The 14,925-nt window shown below is 34.5% G+C and overlaps 1 long non-coding RNA gene across 2 annotated transcripts in view; it reads left to right on the top strand.

The window, feature by feature from the left end:
- The window catches only part of LOC141417309 (uncharacterized), a 184,251-nt gene that overhangs the window by 103,319 nt on the left and 66,007 nt on the right, over positions 1-14,925 (top strand). The window contains exons 3-4 of one of the 2 annotated variants that reach the window (XR_012441831.1): positions 2,826-2,950; positions 9,311-9,425. This is a non-coding gene — a long non-coding RNA (uncharacterized lncRNA). Of the gene's footprint in view, positions 1-2,825; positions 2,951-9,310; positions 9,426-14,925 lie in introns of those variants that run through there. The other variant, XR_012441838.1, reaches the window with a different exon arrangement.

Here is a 14,925-nt window from a genome sequence, read left to right as displayed (position 1 = left end):
TGTCATGTCTGTCACTTCTATGGTGTAGTTGCAGGGGTGGCTATTGTATTTAGAATTGCACAGACATTTATGAAACATGGATGTGTTTGTAGAGGGGCATGAGATGTAGCATTCAACAAGTGGAGTATATGAGCCAGTGAAGACAGCATCATGTTATGAGAAATAAGCCAGATTCAGAATGGCAAATGACCCATGCTTTCTCTCATCAATATAAAAGGAAGGACTATTTTCATAGGGGAAAACTAGTGGGAGAAGGGAGGACAAAAGGAGAGGTTGTTGGGAAGCAAATATAATCAAAATATACATGCATGTGTGAAACAGAATCTTGAAACACATTAAAATTATAAATTAAATGGGTGGACTGAGGAAAAGTAATTAAAGAAAATTATATGCCTATAAGGATATATCATAATTAACCCTTTTGAACAATTAATATACAGTAATAAAATAAAATAAGAAGAGTGCTGTAGCTATCCTTTCTTTGGGCAAACATTTTTGAAGCAGTCCATTCTCTTTCCAGAAGGCTCAGGAGTCCTGGGGATTAGTTACCAACTTGATACTGCAACTTATATTTACTTTCTATTTTTTGATATTACACCTGCCTTGGTACATCATTATTGCTTCCTCCAAATAAACTACCTTCATGGAAGTCCTTATCTCTAGCTCTGCTTTTACAGGTACTCAAGCAAAAATACCCATTAAAAAATAAATGAGAAAATGAAACTATAGAAGTTTGGAAGTCTTTTCCTTACTACAGCTCTATATTCACAAAGTAAATGTTATTTGAATTGAAGACATAATTAAACCTAATGAGGCAAATGAATACCTTTAGTAAAAGGCAAGGTACATAATGAAATACATAATTCAAATATAAGAGAAAATGCTAAGCAAGTCTTGAGAGTTGGTAGTAACTACATTGAAAGTTTGAAAATGATTGATATTTGACTTGATTAAAAACTATGTGTGTCTTTGTATGTGTCTGTACTTTGCCTAAATATGAAGTCATAAAGCTAGTAGTATTTAAAAGAAGTAAATATTTTTAATTAAGAAATAATTAGTTTAAAAGGAAACAAAATATGAATAGACAGCTCATGTGAGAAGAAACACTAATTATTAAGCAGCATATGAAGACCATAATTTCAAAACAAATGAAAGGCACAAATTAAAGAAATGAGAGACAATTTTTATCTGTGAATGTAACAAAATTTTTAAATTATGCTGTATAATTCTGTGGTGTTCCAGTTATAACCAAACAGTACTTTATTAATGCATTGTTGCAATGAGACACTGCTCATCCACTTCCTTTCAGCTACTATATTTCTAAAATATAATGCAAAATTGTTTTCCATTGCTAAAACAGTTTCACCAACTTTAAATATAATAGTGAAAAAGTATAAACAATCTAAGCATGCATGAATAGAGTGATCTACTAGTCTTCTCTTGTTGCTATAGCTATCAAAAGTAGAGGCTTACATTTATAAAAGGGATTGATAACCAGAAAATACAGGGAGCTCAAAACTCAAAACTCCTAAAAAATCAATGGCCCGATGAAAAATAGGCAAGTGAACTGAACAGAGCTTTTTCAAAGAAAGAAGTCCAAATGGTCAAAAAACACACATGAAGAAATGCTCAGCATCCCTGGCCATAAAGGAAATGCAAATCAAAACCATATAAAGATTCTACCCCACTCCTGTTAGAATGACTACAATCAAGAACACAAACAATAATAAATGTTGGTGAAGATGTGGGGAAAAAAGAAGCCTCACATATTGCTGGTAGGAATGTAAATTAGTACACCTCCTATGGAAAACAGAATGTAGGCTCCTCAAAAAACTAAAAACAGAACAGCCATATGATCCAGCAATTCCACTCTTAGGGATATACACAAAGGAAAGTAAGTCAGGTTACAGTAAAATCACCTGAACACCCATGTTTATTGCAACATTATTCATAATAGTTACACTATGGGAGCATACAAGGTGCACCACCACTGAGGAATGGATTAAGAAAATGTGGCACTTACATGTAATTTAATTTTACTCAGCTACAAAGAAGAAGAAAATTTTGTCATATGCAGGTAAATGGATAGAACTGGAGAAAATCTTAAGTGAAGTTAGCCAGGTTCAAAAGGCCAAAGGCCACATGTTTTCTCTCATACATGGAATATAGACCTAATACAAATGCAGCAATACTATGAAAAAAAGGTCACACTAAAGGAGGTCAACTATGAGAGAGGGAGGGTAAAAGAAGGACATTAAGAAGGTGAATATGGTTGATATACTCTCTAAACAAGAATGAATAGACTTTTTAAACCTGTTGAAACCACCATAAGAAGGGGACTAAGGTAGAAAGAAGAAAAATAGAGAAGATGAACCAATTGAGGTCATAATACATATATACATGGAAATGTCACAAGGAAATGCCCTTTGTAGCTATCTTAAACAAACAAAAATGTCATCTTTTTCTTTTACAAAATGGAGGAACAGGAGGGGAGAATAGGCCCTGCCTGGGGGGTTGGTACCAGTGGGAGGGGGGAGGAAGTAGGAAAAGGGTGTGGGAGGGTGAATATAGTGTAAATACTTTATACAAACGTATGTAAATTAAAAAATGATAACTATTGAAACTATTCCAGGAATGGGGGTGAGAGGGTGGGGGTAGAAGGGGTGAATTCCTGTATGATAAACTTGATATATTATAAGAATTTTTGTAAATGTCACAATGTACCCCAACCCAGCTCAACGATAAAATAAATAAAATAAAACCAATGTGGTCAGAGAAAAAAAAAGTAGTGGCTTAAAATAACATAAATTTATAATCTTTCATAGCTATTGCAGACTCTGAGTAGAAGACCATGGCCTAGCTTCAAGATGGTGACTGAGACAGGACCACAGACCTCAGGAGCTTCTGAACCAGGTACCCTGCACAGACACTGAAGACAAGCTTGGCTGAGGTAAAGCACCAAAGAGATAAAAAAATACGGCACTCTAAACCCTTAGATTGTGGAAGACTTTTCCATGCCATGATCTAATAAAAGAACAGATGGCCTGCCAAGTCCCCACCCAGTAGGCCTGTAGAGCCGCTGCTCCACTCCACCAGGCTCTCAACCACTCGAGCTGTGCTGGGCCACAGCTCCATGCCAGATCTACTCCCCACTGGGATCCCTATCCCTTGGGCAGAGCCAAGGCCCAGCTCTGCAGGCTTTCTAGATAACCACTCCACCAGGCTAACACTCAAGCTGCCTCTAGAGGGCTCCAAACATGCCTAAGAGACACACAGACAGGACTGGATGCTAAAGGAGTAACAGAACAAGTAAAACTGCCTACAATTCTACTGTTCCAGAAATGGTGATTATTATTTATTATGATTTTTTTTCCCTCCCTTCTTTAAGGGTTTGGCTGCCTGGTTTGCTGTTTGATCACCCACCATCTCTCCCATTTTTTTTTCTTTCTTTTTTCCACTCTTTTGACTTCCTTTTATCTTTCCTTCTCTTTCTCTTTTTTATCCTCTCTTCATTTTGTATATTAATCATGCAACCCAGCTAATACTAAATTACACATAGTCCAGGGAGAGAAATGGTACCTAGTGGAAATATGGGAAGAAGAAAAGGAATGGAAGCAGCCATTCTCCCCCCAGAAATAAAGTAGTACAGGATATAGAGTGAAATGAAGAAAATAGATACCAAGATCCAGACTTCAACAAAGCAAAGATAAACTATACCAAGGAACCCAATGAAGCCCACAAGAACACCCTGAAAGAAGAAATCCTACAAGTATAATGAGAATTTCATAGAGATGTAACTAGACATGGTCAACCAAAATGTACAGGAGGCACTCAAGAAAGTCTAAGACACCAAAAACAAAGAATATGAGAAAACTCAGAAACAAATAAATGAAACTATAGAAACCCTAAATAAATACCAAACTGAAACTAAAACCACAATAAACAGAGAGATAAATGAATTAAGGACAAAAATTGACAATATTAAAGAGGAAGTAACCCATGATATGGAAAACCTCAGAAAAAATAATGAAACAGAAATACAAAACAAAATGGAAGGCTATTCCAGCAGAATAGAACAAACACAAGACAGAATTTCAGAACTTGAAGATGAAATGGCAACTAAAGGGAAACTGAAGAATTATTAGTTAAACAACTCAAGACCTGTGAAAAGAAAATGCAGGAACTCACTGACTCCATCAAAAGACCAAACTTGAGAATCATAGGCATTGAAGAAGGAGAAGAGGTGCAAGCAAAAGGAGTGTGTAATATATTCAACAAAATAATAACAGAAAATTCCACAAATCTAGAGAAAACTATGCCCATTCAGGTATAGGAAGCCTCCAGAACACTGACCAGACCTGACCAAAATAGAACTACCCCAAGACATATTATCATTAAAACAAATACAGAGACCAAACAAAGAGTATTGAAGGCTGTAAGAGAGAATAAATAAATAACATACAAAGGTAAACCCATCAAACACAGCAGACTTCTGAACAGAACATTAAATGCAAGAAGAGCATGGAGTAAAGTCTTCCAAGCACTGAATGAAAATAACTTGAATCCTAGGATACTTTACTCAGCAAAACTATCATTCAAAATAGATGGAGCAACAAAAGCCTTCCATGATAAGCAGAAAATAAAACAATATATGACCACCAAGCCACCACTACAAAAGATTCTCCAAGGAATTCTACACACAGAAAATGAAAGCAAACAAAGCCATGAAAGGGCAGGCAATACCAAAACACAGGAAAAGGAATGGTATGTGATTCAGCTACACATAATCAAACCCTTAATCAACAAAGACAACTAAATGACAGGGACCACAACGTACTTATCAATACTAACACTGAATGTTAATAGACTAAATTCCCCCATCAAAGGACAACGATTGGCAAACTGGATTAAAAAAGAAGATCCAACAATCTGCTACCTACAGGAGACCCACTTCACCGACAGAAATAAGCACTGGCTGAAAGTGAAAGGCTGGAAGATTTACCAAGCTATGGTCCCTGAAAACAGGAAGAGGTAACAATATTTATCTCGGACAAAGTAGACTTCAAACTTACACTGATCAAATGAGATAAAGAAGGACACTCCATACTAATAAAAGTGGATACATACCAAAAGGAAATGAAAATTATCAACTTATATGCACAATGGCAAAGCACCCAATTTCACAGAATTTCTACAGAATATTTCATCCAACTTCTGCACAATACACATTCTTCTCAGCAGCCCATGGAACCTTTTCCAAAACTGATCATATCTTAGGGCACAAAGAAAGCCTCAGCAAATATAAGAAAATAGAAATAATCCCATGCATTCTATCTGACCACAATGCATTAAAACTAGAAACCAATAAAAACAGCAATAAAAAACATGCAAACAATTGGAAGCTGAACAACACAGTGCTCAATGATGAATGGATCATCGATGGAATAAAAGAGGAAATTAAGAGGTTCCTGGAAGTTAATGAAAATACAAACATGACCTACCTGAACCTATGCGACACAGGAAAGGCAGTCCTAAAAGGAAAGTTTATAGCCATGAGTGCATATATTAAAAGGACAGAAAGAGCTCAAATAAATGACCTAATACTACAGCTCAAACTCCTAGAAAAACAAGAACAAGCAAATCCCAAAAGAAGCAGAAGGAAAGAAATAATTAAAATAAGTGCTGAAATCAACAAAATAGAAACAACAACAACAAAAAAACATACAAAGAATCAGTAAAACAAAAAGCTAGTTCTTTGAAAAAATAAATAAGATTGACACCCCTGGCAAACCTGACTAAAATGAGGAGAGAAAAAACCCAAATTGGTAAAATCAGAAATGCAAAAGGGGAGATAACAACAAACACCACAGATATCCAGGAAATCATCAGAGACTACTTCAAGAGTATATACTCTTAACAAATTTGAAAATCTTGAAGAAATGGACAGATTTCTAGAAACTTACAAATGCCCAAAACTAAACAAGAAGATATTAATCACCTGAATAGATCTATAACACAAAAAGAAATTGAAGCAGAAATAGTCTTCCAAAAAAGAAAACTCCAGGACCTGAAGTAGTCACTGCTGAATTCTATCAGACTTTTAAAGAAGAATTAATACCAACTCACCTTAAACTGTTCCATGAAATAGAAAAGGAAGGAAAAGTGCCTAATTCATTTTATGAAGTCAGTAATACAACTCTCATCTCAAAACCAGACAAAGACACTTCCAAAAAGGAGAACTACTGGCCAATTTCCTTAATGAATATTGACGCAAAAATCCTTAATAAAATAATGGCAAACTGAATCCAACAAAACATCAGAAAGATCATTCACCATTACCAAGTCAGCTTCATCCCAGGGATGCAGGGGTAGTTCAACATACACAAATCTATAAATGTAATACAGCACATCAGTAGAAGCAAAAACAAAAACCACTTGGTCATTTCAATAGATGTAGAAAAAGCATTTGAAAAGATCCAATGCCACTTCATGATAAAAGCTATAAGAAAACTAGGAATAGAAGGAAAATAGAAGCATTTTAAAGGTGATATATGACAAACTTATAGCCAAAATCATACTTAACAGTGAAAACTTGAAACCATTGCTTCTAAAATCATGAATGAGACAAGGGTGCCCCCTATCCCCACTCCTATTCAACATAGTCCTGGAATTTCTAGCCAGAGCAATTAGGCAAAAAGAAGAAATAAAAGGAATACAAATAGGTAAAGAAACTATCAAAATATCCTTATTTGCAGATGATATGATCCTATACCTTAAAGACCCAAAAAACTCTACCCCAAAACACTTAGACACCATAAACAGCTACAGTAAGTTGGCAGGATACAAAATCAACTTACAAAAATCTTTAGCTTTTCTATACACCAACAATGAACAAACTGAGAAGGAATATATGGAAACAATTCCATTCACAATAGCCACCCAAAAAATCAAATACCTAAGAGTAAATTTAACAAAGGTTGTGAATGAGCTCTACAAGGAGAAAGAGATTGAGGAAGACTATAGAAGATGGAAAGATATCCTGTGCTCATGAATTGGTAGAATCAACATAGTAAAAATGGCTATACTACTGAAAGCAATCTACATGTTTAATGCAATTCCCATCAAAATACCAATGACATTCATCACAGAAATTGAAAAATCTACCCTAAAGATCATTTGGAAACACAAGAGATCACGAATAGCCAAGGCAATACTCAGCAAAAAGAGCAATGCTGGAGGTATCACAATACCTGTCTTCATACTATATTACAAAACAATAGCAATAAAAACAACATGATACTGGCACAAAAACAACATGAAGACCGGTGGAACTGGTGGACCTGGATATGAATCCACACAACTATACCCACCTCATTTTTGACAAAGGTGCCAAAAACATACAATGGAGAAAAGACAGGCTCTTCAACAAATGTTGCTGGGAAAAATGGTTAACTGTCTTCAAGAAACTGAACTAGATCCATGTCTATCACCCTATACTAGTATCAACTCAAAATGGATCAAGGACCTAAATATCAGTCCTGAAACTCTGAAGTTACTACAGGAAGGAGTAAGAAACACTCTGGAACTAATAGGTATAGGCAAGGACTTTGTCAATAGAACTCCAGGAGCCCAGCAACTAAGAGAAAGGATAGACAAATGGGACTTCGTTAAATTAAAAAGCTTCTGCACAACAAAAGAAATGGTCTCTAAACTGAAAAGACCACCCACAGAGTGGGAGAAAATATTTGCCAGCTGTAAATCAGACAAGGGACTGATAACCAGAATATACAGGCAACTTAAGAAACTAAACTCTCCTAAAATCAATGAACCAATTAAGAAACAGGCAACTGAAGCAAAGAGAACTTTCTCAAATGAAGAAATACAAATGGCAAAAAAGCACATGAAAAAATGCTCACTATCTCTAGCCATAAAGGAAATGCAAATCAAAACAACACTAAGATTCCACCTTACCCCTTTTAGAATAGCTATCATCAAAAACACCACCAACAAAAGGTGTTGGCCAGGATGTGGGGAAAAAGGAATGTTGGTTCACTGCTGGTGGGGATGCAAGCTGGTGCAACCACTGTGGAAAAAATTTTGGAGACTTCTTAAAAATCTAAACATAGCTCTGCCATATGATCCAGCAATCCCACTCCTGGGGATATACCCACAGGAATGCAACACAGGTTACTCCAGTGGCATCTGCACATCCATGTTTCTTGCAGCAGTATTCACAATAGCCAAGTTATGGAAATAACCAAGATGCCCCACTATTGATGAATGGATCAAGAAAATGTGGTATTTATACACAGTGGAATTTTACTCATCCATGAAGAAAAATGAAATCTTTTCATTTGCAGGTAAATGGATGGAACTGGAGAACATCATTCTGAGCGAGGTCAGCCAGGCTCAGAAGACCAAAAATCATATGTTCTCCCTCATATGTGGACTTTAGATCTATGGCAAATGCAGCAATGTGGTTAGACTTGGATCACAGGACAAGGGGAGAGCACATACGGGAGATATGGGTATAGGTAGAAAACCCAAAACATGAAAGCATTTGCTGTCCCCACTCCAGAGAACTAACACAGAAACCTTGAGGTGACAGAGGTCAACATGAGTAGGGGATCAGGAACCAGTGTAAATAAAGATCAGCTAGAGATGAATTAACATGGGTCATAACACATGTGTACATGAAAGCAATGCTAGGAATATTTCTGTATAGCTATCCTCAACTCAACTAGCAAAAACACTTTGTCTTCCTTATTAGGCTTGTGTCTTTTCTTCAACAAAATTAGTGATAAAGGTAGAACAGGACCTTCCTGGAACTGAGTACGGGAGGGGGAAAGAGGAGGGGAGTGGGGTAGAGGGGAGAAATGACCCAAACAATGTATGCACATGTGAATAAGTGAATAATAATAAAAAATACTCAGGCCATGGTTAAAAAAATTATATGAAATCTTATATATAATAGAGTTAATAAGCATAAAATATTTTATATGTTTTATATATTCATTATATATTCTTATTATAAGAAAAAAAGCAAAAAGCAGTCAACACTGAAATACCTGTAAGTGATATTTGAATTATCATACCTATAAGAAATTTTTGGATTATTAGCCTCAATACTACTTTTAATCATTCCTCTTAATCTGTAAATTAATTTTCAAAGACCCAATGTCATTTCTATACTCATTCATCTGACTAATGTTGATATTTAACATGTTTTATATGTTTAGTGGTCTTATACTTGTCTTTTTTTTGTGAATTCCTTTTTCTAGATTAGTTTTGTTTTTTCTTCTTTTTTCAGCAATACTGGAGTATGTACTCGGGGCCCCCTGCTCACTAAGAAGATGCTCTAGCATTTGATCCATGCCCTTAGCCCTTTTGCTTTAGTTATTTTTTGGCTAAGGTCTCACTTTTTGCCTAGGTCTTGTCTCAGATCATGATCCTTCTACTTATGCCTCCTATACAGATGCACCCCACCACACCTGGCTTATTGGTTGAGATGGGGTCTTACTAACATTTTTGCTGGGGCTATCTTCAAACCAGAGTTCTCCCTGTTATTTCTTTAAATAGCAAACATGCTATATTTAATTGCTACAATTTTAGTTACATAATGCAATGCATAATGAAAACATTTGTGATTTGGGAAACATTGTTTAAAATTTTCAATATATGTTCAATTTGTAAAAAAAAAAAAAAAGAGCAATTCATGAACCTAGGGTATGTGTGTGTGTGTGTGTGTGTGTGTGTGTGTGTGTGTGTGTGTGTTATTGATAGTGATATAAATATTCAAAGGTACTGGAAGGAAGCACAGCAAGATCAGAAACAGGGTGATTATGTAGAGCTGGTTTGTAATATCAACAGAGTATTTTAAGATATCTCTAAAGAGAAATAAGCTTGTGATATTAAAAAAAGAGTAGGAGAAGGCTTTATTTGATTTTCTGCTAGATGACATTATAACATCCAAATATTCATAATTATATAATGAAAATTGTGAAAAATAAAATGTCTTAAAATTTCTCACAATTCTTAATACCAGAGCTATTTTTAGTGTATTCTTCTGATCTTTTCCTAGCATTTGCTGTTATCTTACATGCAGTTTCAAATTTAGTTTTCACTTTAAATGATCTTATCATTGTTTTTATTGTGTATTAAGCATTCTTTGGTATGTGAGATTTGTTAGCTGCATACTATTTTATCATATATTTAGCATGTAGCATTAAAATGTTCATTGGTTTTAAAATTTTCACCAAGGGCTGGTGGAATGGCTCAAGTGGTAGAGCGCTTGCCTAGCAAAGCCTGAGACCCTGAGTTCAAACCTCAGTGCTACCACACACACATATACACACACATAAAAATTAAAATTTTCACCAAGAACACTGTTTTTGGGAAATGTAAAATTCCACAATTTTGACCCTGTTCTGAAACATTGTACTGAATATGTCTTATGTGTGCTTTATAAGACATATCATGTGTTTGTTAAAGACGGAGACATTCCTTTTCTGTGTCTCTTCTACTTTTTATTCTCAATTGACTCATGGTACCGATGAAGCTCCTTCCACAAATTTGGAACAGTATAGTTAAAATCCTCAGTGTTTCCTAATTTTGAAATTTTGTGGTTATTAAGCTTGTAGTAGATGATCTTAAAAACAGGTTTTTACATGGATTTTTTTTTTTGAGAAGTACATTTACTTCAGTTACAAGTACATCATTTGACCCAACACAGAAGGGAAATACAAGAGTATAAATGGTGGTAATTTGATGTAAAATATCCAAATCTTTGATTTTATTCAAGGAAAAAGCATAATAAAACTATTTTGATATATATTTTAAAAATGTAACTGTGCTAATATTGTTAAAGTCAAGATTATAACATGTAGGAAATATATACAAGCAAACATCACATTATTTAAAATTCCATAAATGCAAAACATGTCAAAATGAATTAAATATTGTAGTATATCATAACAGTGTTCACTAAAAGTGATTGTGATTACTAACATCCCTATAGCAGTGAGCACAGCTAGCACCTGTACTGTGATCTCTAAATGACATTTCCCATCAGAAAGAAAGTTCACTGGAGAAAGGTCCAATTTCATGTCTGAAAAAGAAAAGACATCAGGTCTTTCTAGAACCTCTGACTGTACCAGAAAGCAAGGGATGCCATTCAGGACTGATTGACTAGAAAGGAGCCAACAGTTAGGATCCACTATTGGCCAACGTATAGAGAAATAACATCAAAAAAAGGAATGAACACATTGTGTATATGAAAACCCAGGGTTTCATGAAATCATAGGAGATATGTATGTGTGAGGGACAGAGAATCAAAAAGAAAGTGTATTTGATGTGGATAAGAAGGATGCTACTTTGAAAACAATGGCAATTAGAGAGTTAAAATTAAGTGTCTATATTATCTTTCCTGTATTAATTGCATTTCAGTCTTATCAAACATGTCTTATTTATGAGATCATTACATTTTGCAGAATTATACATAATAAAAAGTCAATGTTTGCATCACTAAGTGGATTCAACCAATGGTATGCTTTCTGAGACACTAAATGCAGATGCATCACCTATGAAGTACTACTTCCCAAATTATTGAATCTTAACCTAATAATCTTTCTACTGCTACTTCAGTTTACAAGAGGAAAAAGAAAACAAGTAAAAGAATGCCATAAAACAGCAAACAATTCCAGAACTTTGACTATTTTTAGCACAGATAATTCAGTTGAAAAGGTCAATTAAAAAACATGAGACAGTCCTACTCCACATTAAAAGCAAGTTAAAAATATAAAAGCTTAACTCACTCCAGCTGTTTTAAAAGGAAATGTTTTATCTTTCTTATTATCTTCTCTTTATTAACATTTATTAAATTATATATACTAAGGAATTTTATCCCGACATTTCCATTCATGCTATTTTGATCAAATTAATCCCATTTATTACTTTTTCTTACCCTCCATCTTCCCTCTCCCCTTTCCTTTTCTTTCTCACCCCCCCCCCCCCAGTAGTCCCCTTTTACTTTCATATCCTTTTTGGTGGTATTTTTTGGTTTGGCCCAACTTCCTCAGTTGAGAGAAAATATGTAATACTTGTTTTATAGGGCTGACAATTTGAGACATTCAGGGAAATTAAATTAATGACTGATTATTTTAAAACACCAAAAAATCATTATTATTATATGTATTAATGATATTAGTATTTTATTCTAAATAATCATATTTTATGAAATACATACTGACATTTTAGGGGTCTTCTATATGATATCTCAGCTTAAGAGCAGAATTTATCATACAGTGGTCCATTAGAGTAATAGCAACAGTCTTAATTCATGTGTTTGGGCATGAGCCAGTACAGTATAAGAACATGTAAAAATTAAAGAAGATCTTTGTTATATGTATTATTTGTGTCTTCAGTTTTTTTTCTGAAAGCACAGTTTAACCACGACAATGAAATATGCATACAAATGCCCAAGTAATATCTTCAGTGAAACTGGTACTCAGAAAAATTGTTACGGCTTTCACCTTTTATTCATTAATATAGATTATATTATTAAGATTTCCAGTAATGAACTATTCTTAAATTCCTTTCATAAACCCTAATTAATCACACAAAATTATTATTTCATTATATATTATTATATATAATATATCATATTATATATATTATTTTAATTATTTTATGAAATCCTTAATTACACTTGCCAATCAAGGAGTTCATTAAACAATAATCTTTATTAAGTTTAGGTTGCAAAATTATATCCAACTCATGCAAAGAATTAAGAAATGTTTGCTCTGCTTTAAAGTTCTTTTAAAAAAGACTATATATCTTTGGAATTATTTAGTTCTTTAAATGTTGATACAAATGATTAGTGAAACAGTTTAAACCTGATGCCTTATTAAGGAATAGACAACTGAAATTGCTGTTTACACTATACACTTGGTCTTTTTGATATGCAATCTTTTCTGAAGATGGCAATCATACATAGGCATTGACAAATTATGAACATAAAATAGAATTGGCTGGCTATTAGTAACTTTTATGTTAACCCTTCAGAGGGATAATGAAAAAATGAGTGCTTAACAAATATTTAAAGACTAAGTGTGGAATGTGAGACCTTTTTTTTCAACTTTTTCTCCTTCAGTGAAAGACAAATATAATTTAGGAGCAGATACAGGATTTGCTACTTTGAGTTGCAGAACAACAGAGGTTTAAACAGACATTAGATCTGTTAACAAAGTAAAAATTCTGGTTTCAAGAATCTGACCCTTGTCTTTGGATATGAGAAAAAAAATCAAAAGAGTTTTAGCTCTTCAGACTCACCTACCATTCTCTCTTTTCTGTAGATCTTTCAGAGGTAGCCGACTTCTGTTTGGTAACAGATAAAAGTTTACCCATTGAAAATGCAACAAGTGCCATTCCTCTATAAGGAAATGGACTCCTTCTCAAGAGCTACTCACACCTTCTTTCCTGATAGTTTGGCTGCTAATTAGGAATAAAATTGCTTGTGGCAGGCTGGATTTAAGGGAGGAAATGAATTATCTGCTGAAGACACTGTAAAAATTAGCTAGCATGTACTAAGAGGAAACATGGTATTAGATTTTGAAGTTATGTTATCAACAGAGTCTGAATATGCAAACAGATGATCAGGCAAAGGGAAGAAATGGCCCAAACAATGTATGCACATGTGAATAAATGAATTTTTTTTTAATTTTAAAAAAGAGGTTAAAAGGCACAAATGTGGCTCTGCTGTCCACTATTTTGGGGGGACAGTCTCTAGACCCAACAGAGTTGCTGGATGTGTCTGATAACCTTGGAATGAGAAGCATGAGTTAGCAATAATGATTTCCTGGGTTTTCTCATGAATCAGGAAGACTACTTTAAGGAGAGAGGTCCTTTTTTTGAAGTAAAAAAAGTAGTTCTTCCAAAATCTAGGGGTTTAGTGGTAGAGCACTTGTCTTATACACGGTTACAGGTCCAGTGCTGCAAATAAAGGAGGAAAGAAAGATGAAAGTATATTATATGTGTGTGTGGAATTTCACACTGAAACATTGTACGTTGTACTATTACTATGTATAAATAATATTATGGGAAAAGAAAGAAAAGGAGAAACATTTCCTCTTAGCTTAAATCAGCAGATCAGACATATACATATATAAAGAAAAATACATATGCTTTATCTGTATCTAAATAATACAGAACAAATATTATCAGTGGATATAGGTTATCAAGTGATTGATACTTTGTCTAAGGAAATAGTAAAGGTCATTGTTAAAGACAAGCTACAATAGTCTCAACTTATCAGAAAGAAATCAGGACTAGTTTTCATTTGCTTACTGACATGCTTCCTAGAGAGAAAATATCGATATTATTTTGTCTTTGGAAAAGAAGTAAATTTGGTATAAAAAATGCATTTATTTAAAGAGAGGTTACATAGTGAGGCTAAGTAAGGGCAAAACCACTATTTTCAATGTTTTCTAAGTGGGAGAAGAGACTCTTGCCCATGATACTGGGCTTACCCATCTTTATAAGGTAGGCTGGTTGACCTTGCCAGGATTACTCATTCTTTCTTCCATTTATTCACAGATAGTGTCATTCCAATGGTTCATTATCTTCATTATCATAAACCTGTCTATGGGATACAGTGTGCTGATTTGATACATGTATAAGATGCATAGTGATCAACTCAGTGTAGTTAGCATTCACATCTGCTTACCGTCTTTAAAAATAATTTTTGGCAGTATTGGGGATTGAATTAGGGCCTTGCACTTGCTAGGCATTTGCTCTACCACTTGAGCCGCATCCCTGTTCTTTTTGATTTTTCAGTTTGTTTCTCAAATAGAGTCTCATGCATTTGCCCAGGAGGGCTTTGGGCCATGATCCTCCTACTTGCACCTCTTGAGTAGCTGGGAATATAGG

This window comes from Castor canadensis, chromosome 2, assembly GCF_047511655.1.
Source record: "Castor canadensis chromosome 2, mCasCan1.hap1v2, whole genome shotgun sequence".
Taxonomy (NCBI): domain Eukaryota; kingdom Metazoa; phylum Chordata; class Mammalia; order Rodentia; family Castoridae; genus Castor; species Castor canadensis.
This window is presented reverse-complemented; position numbering and strand designations above follow the sequence as displayed.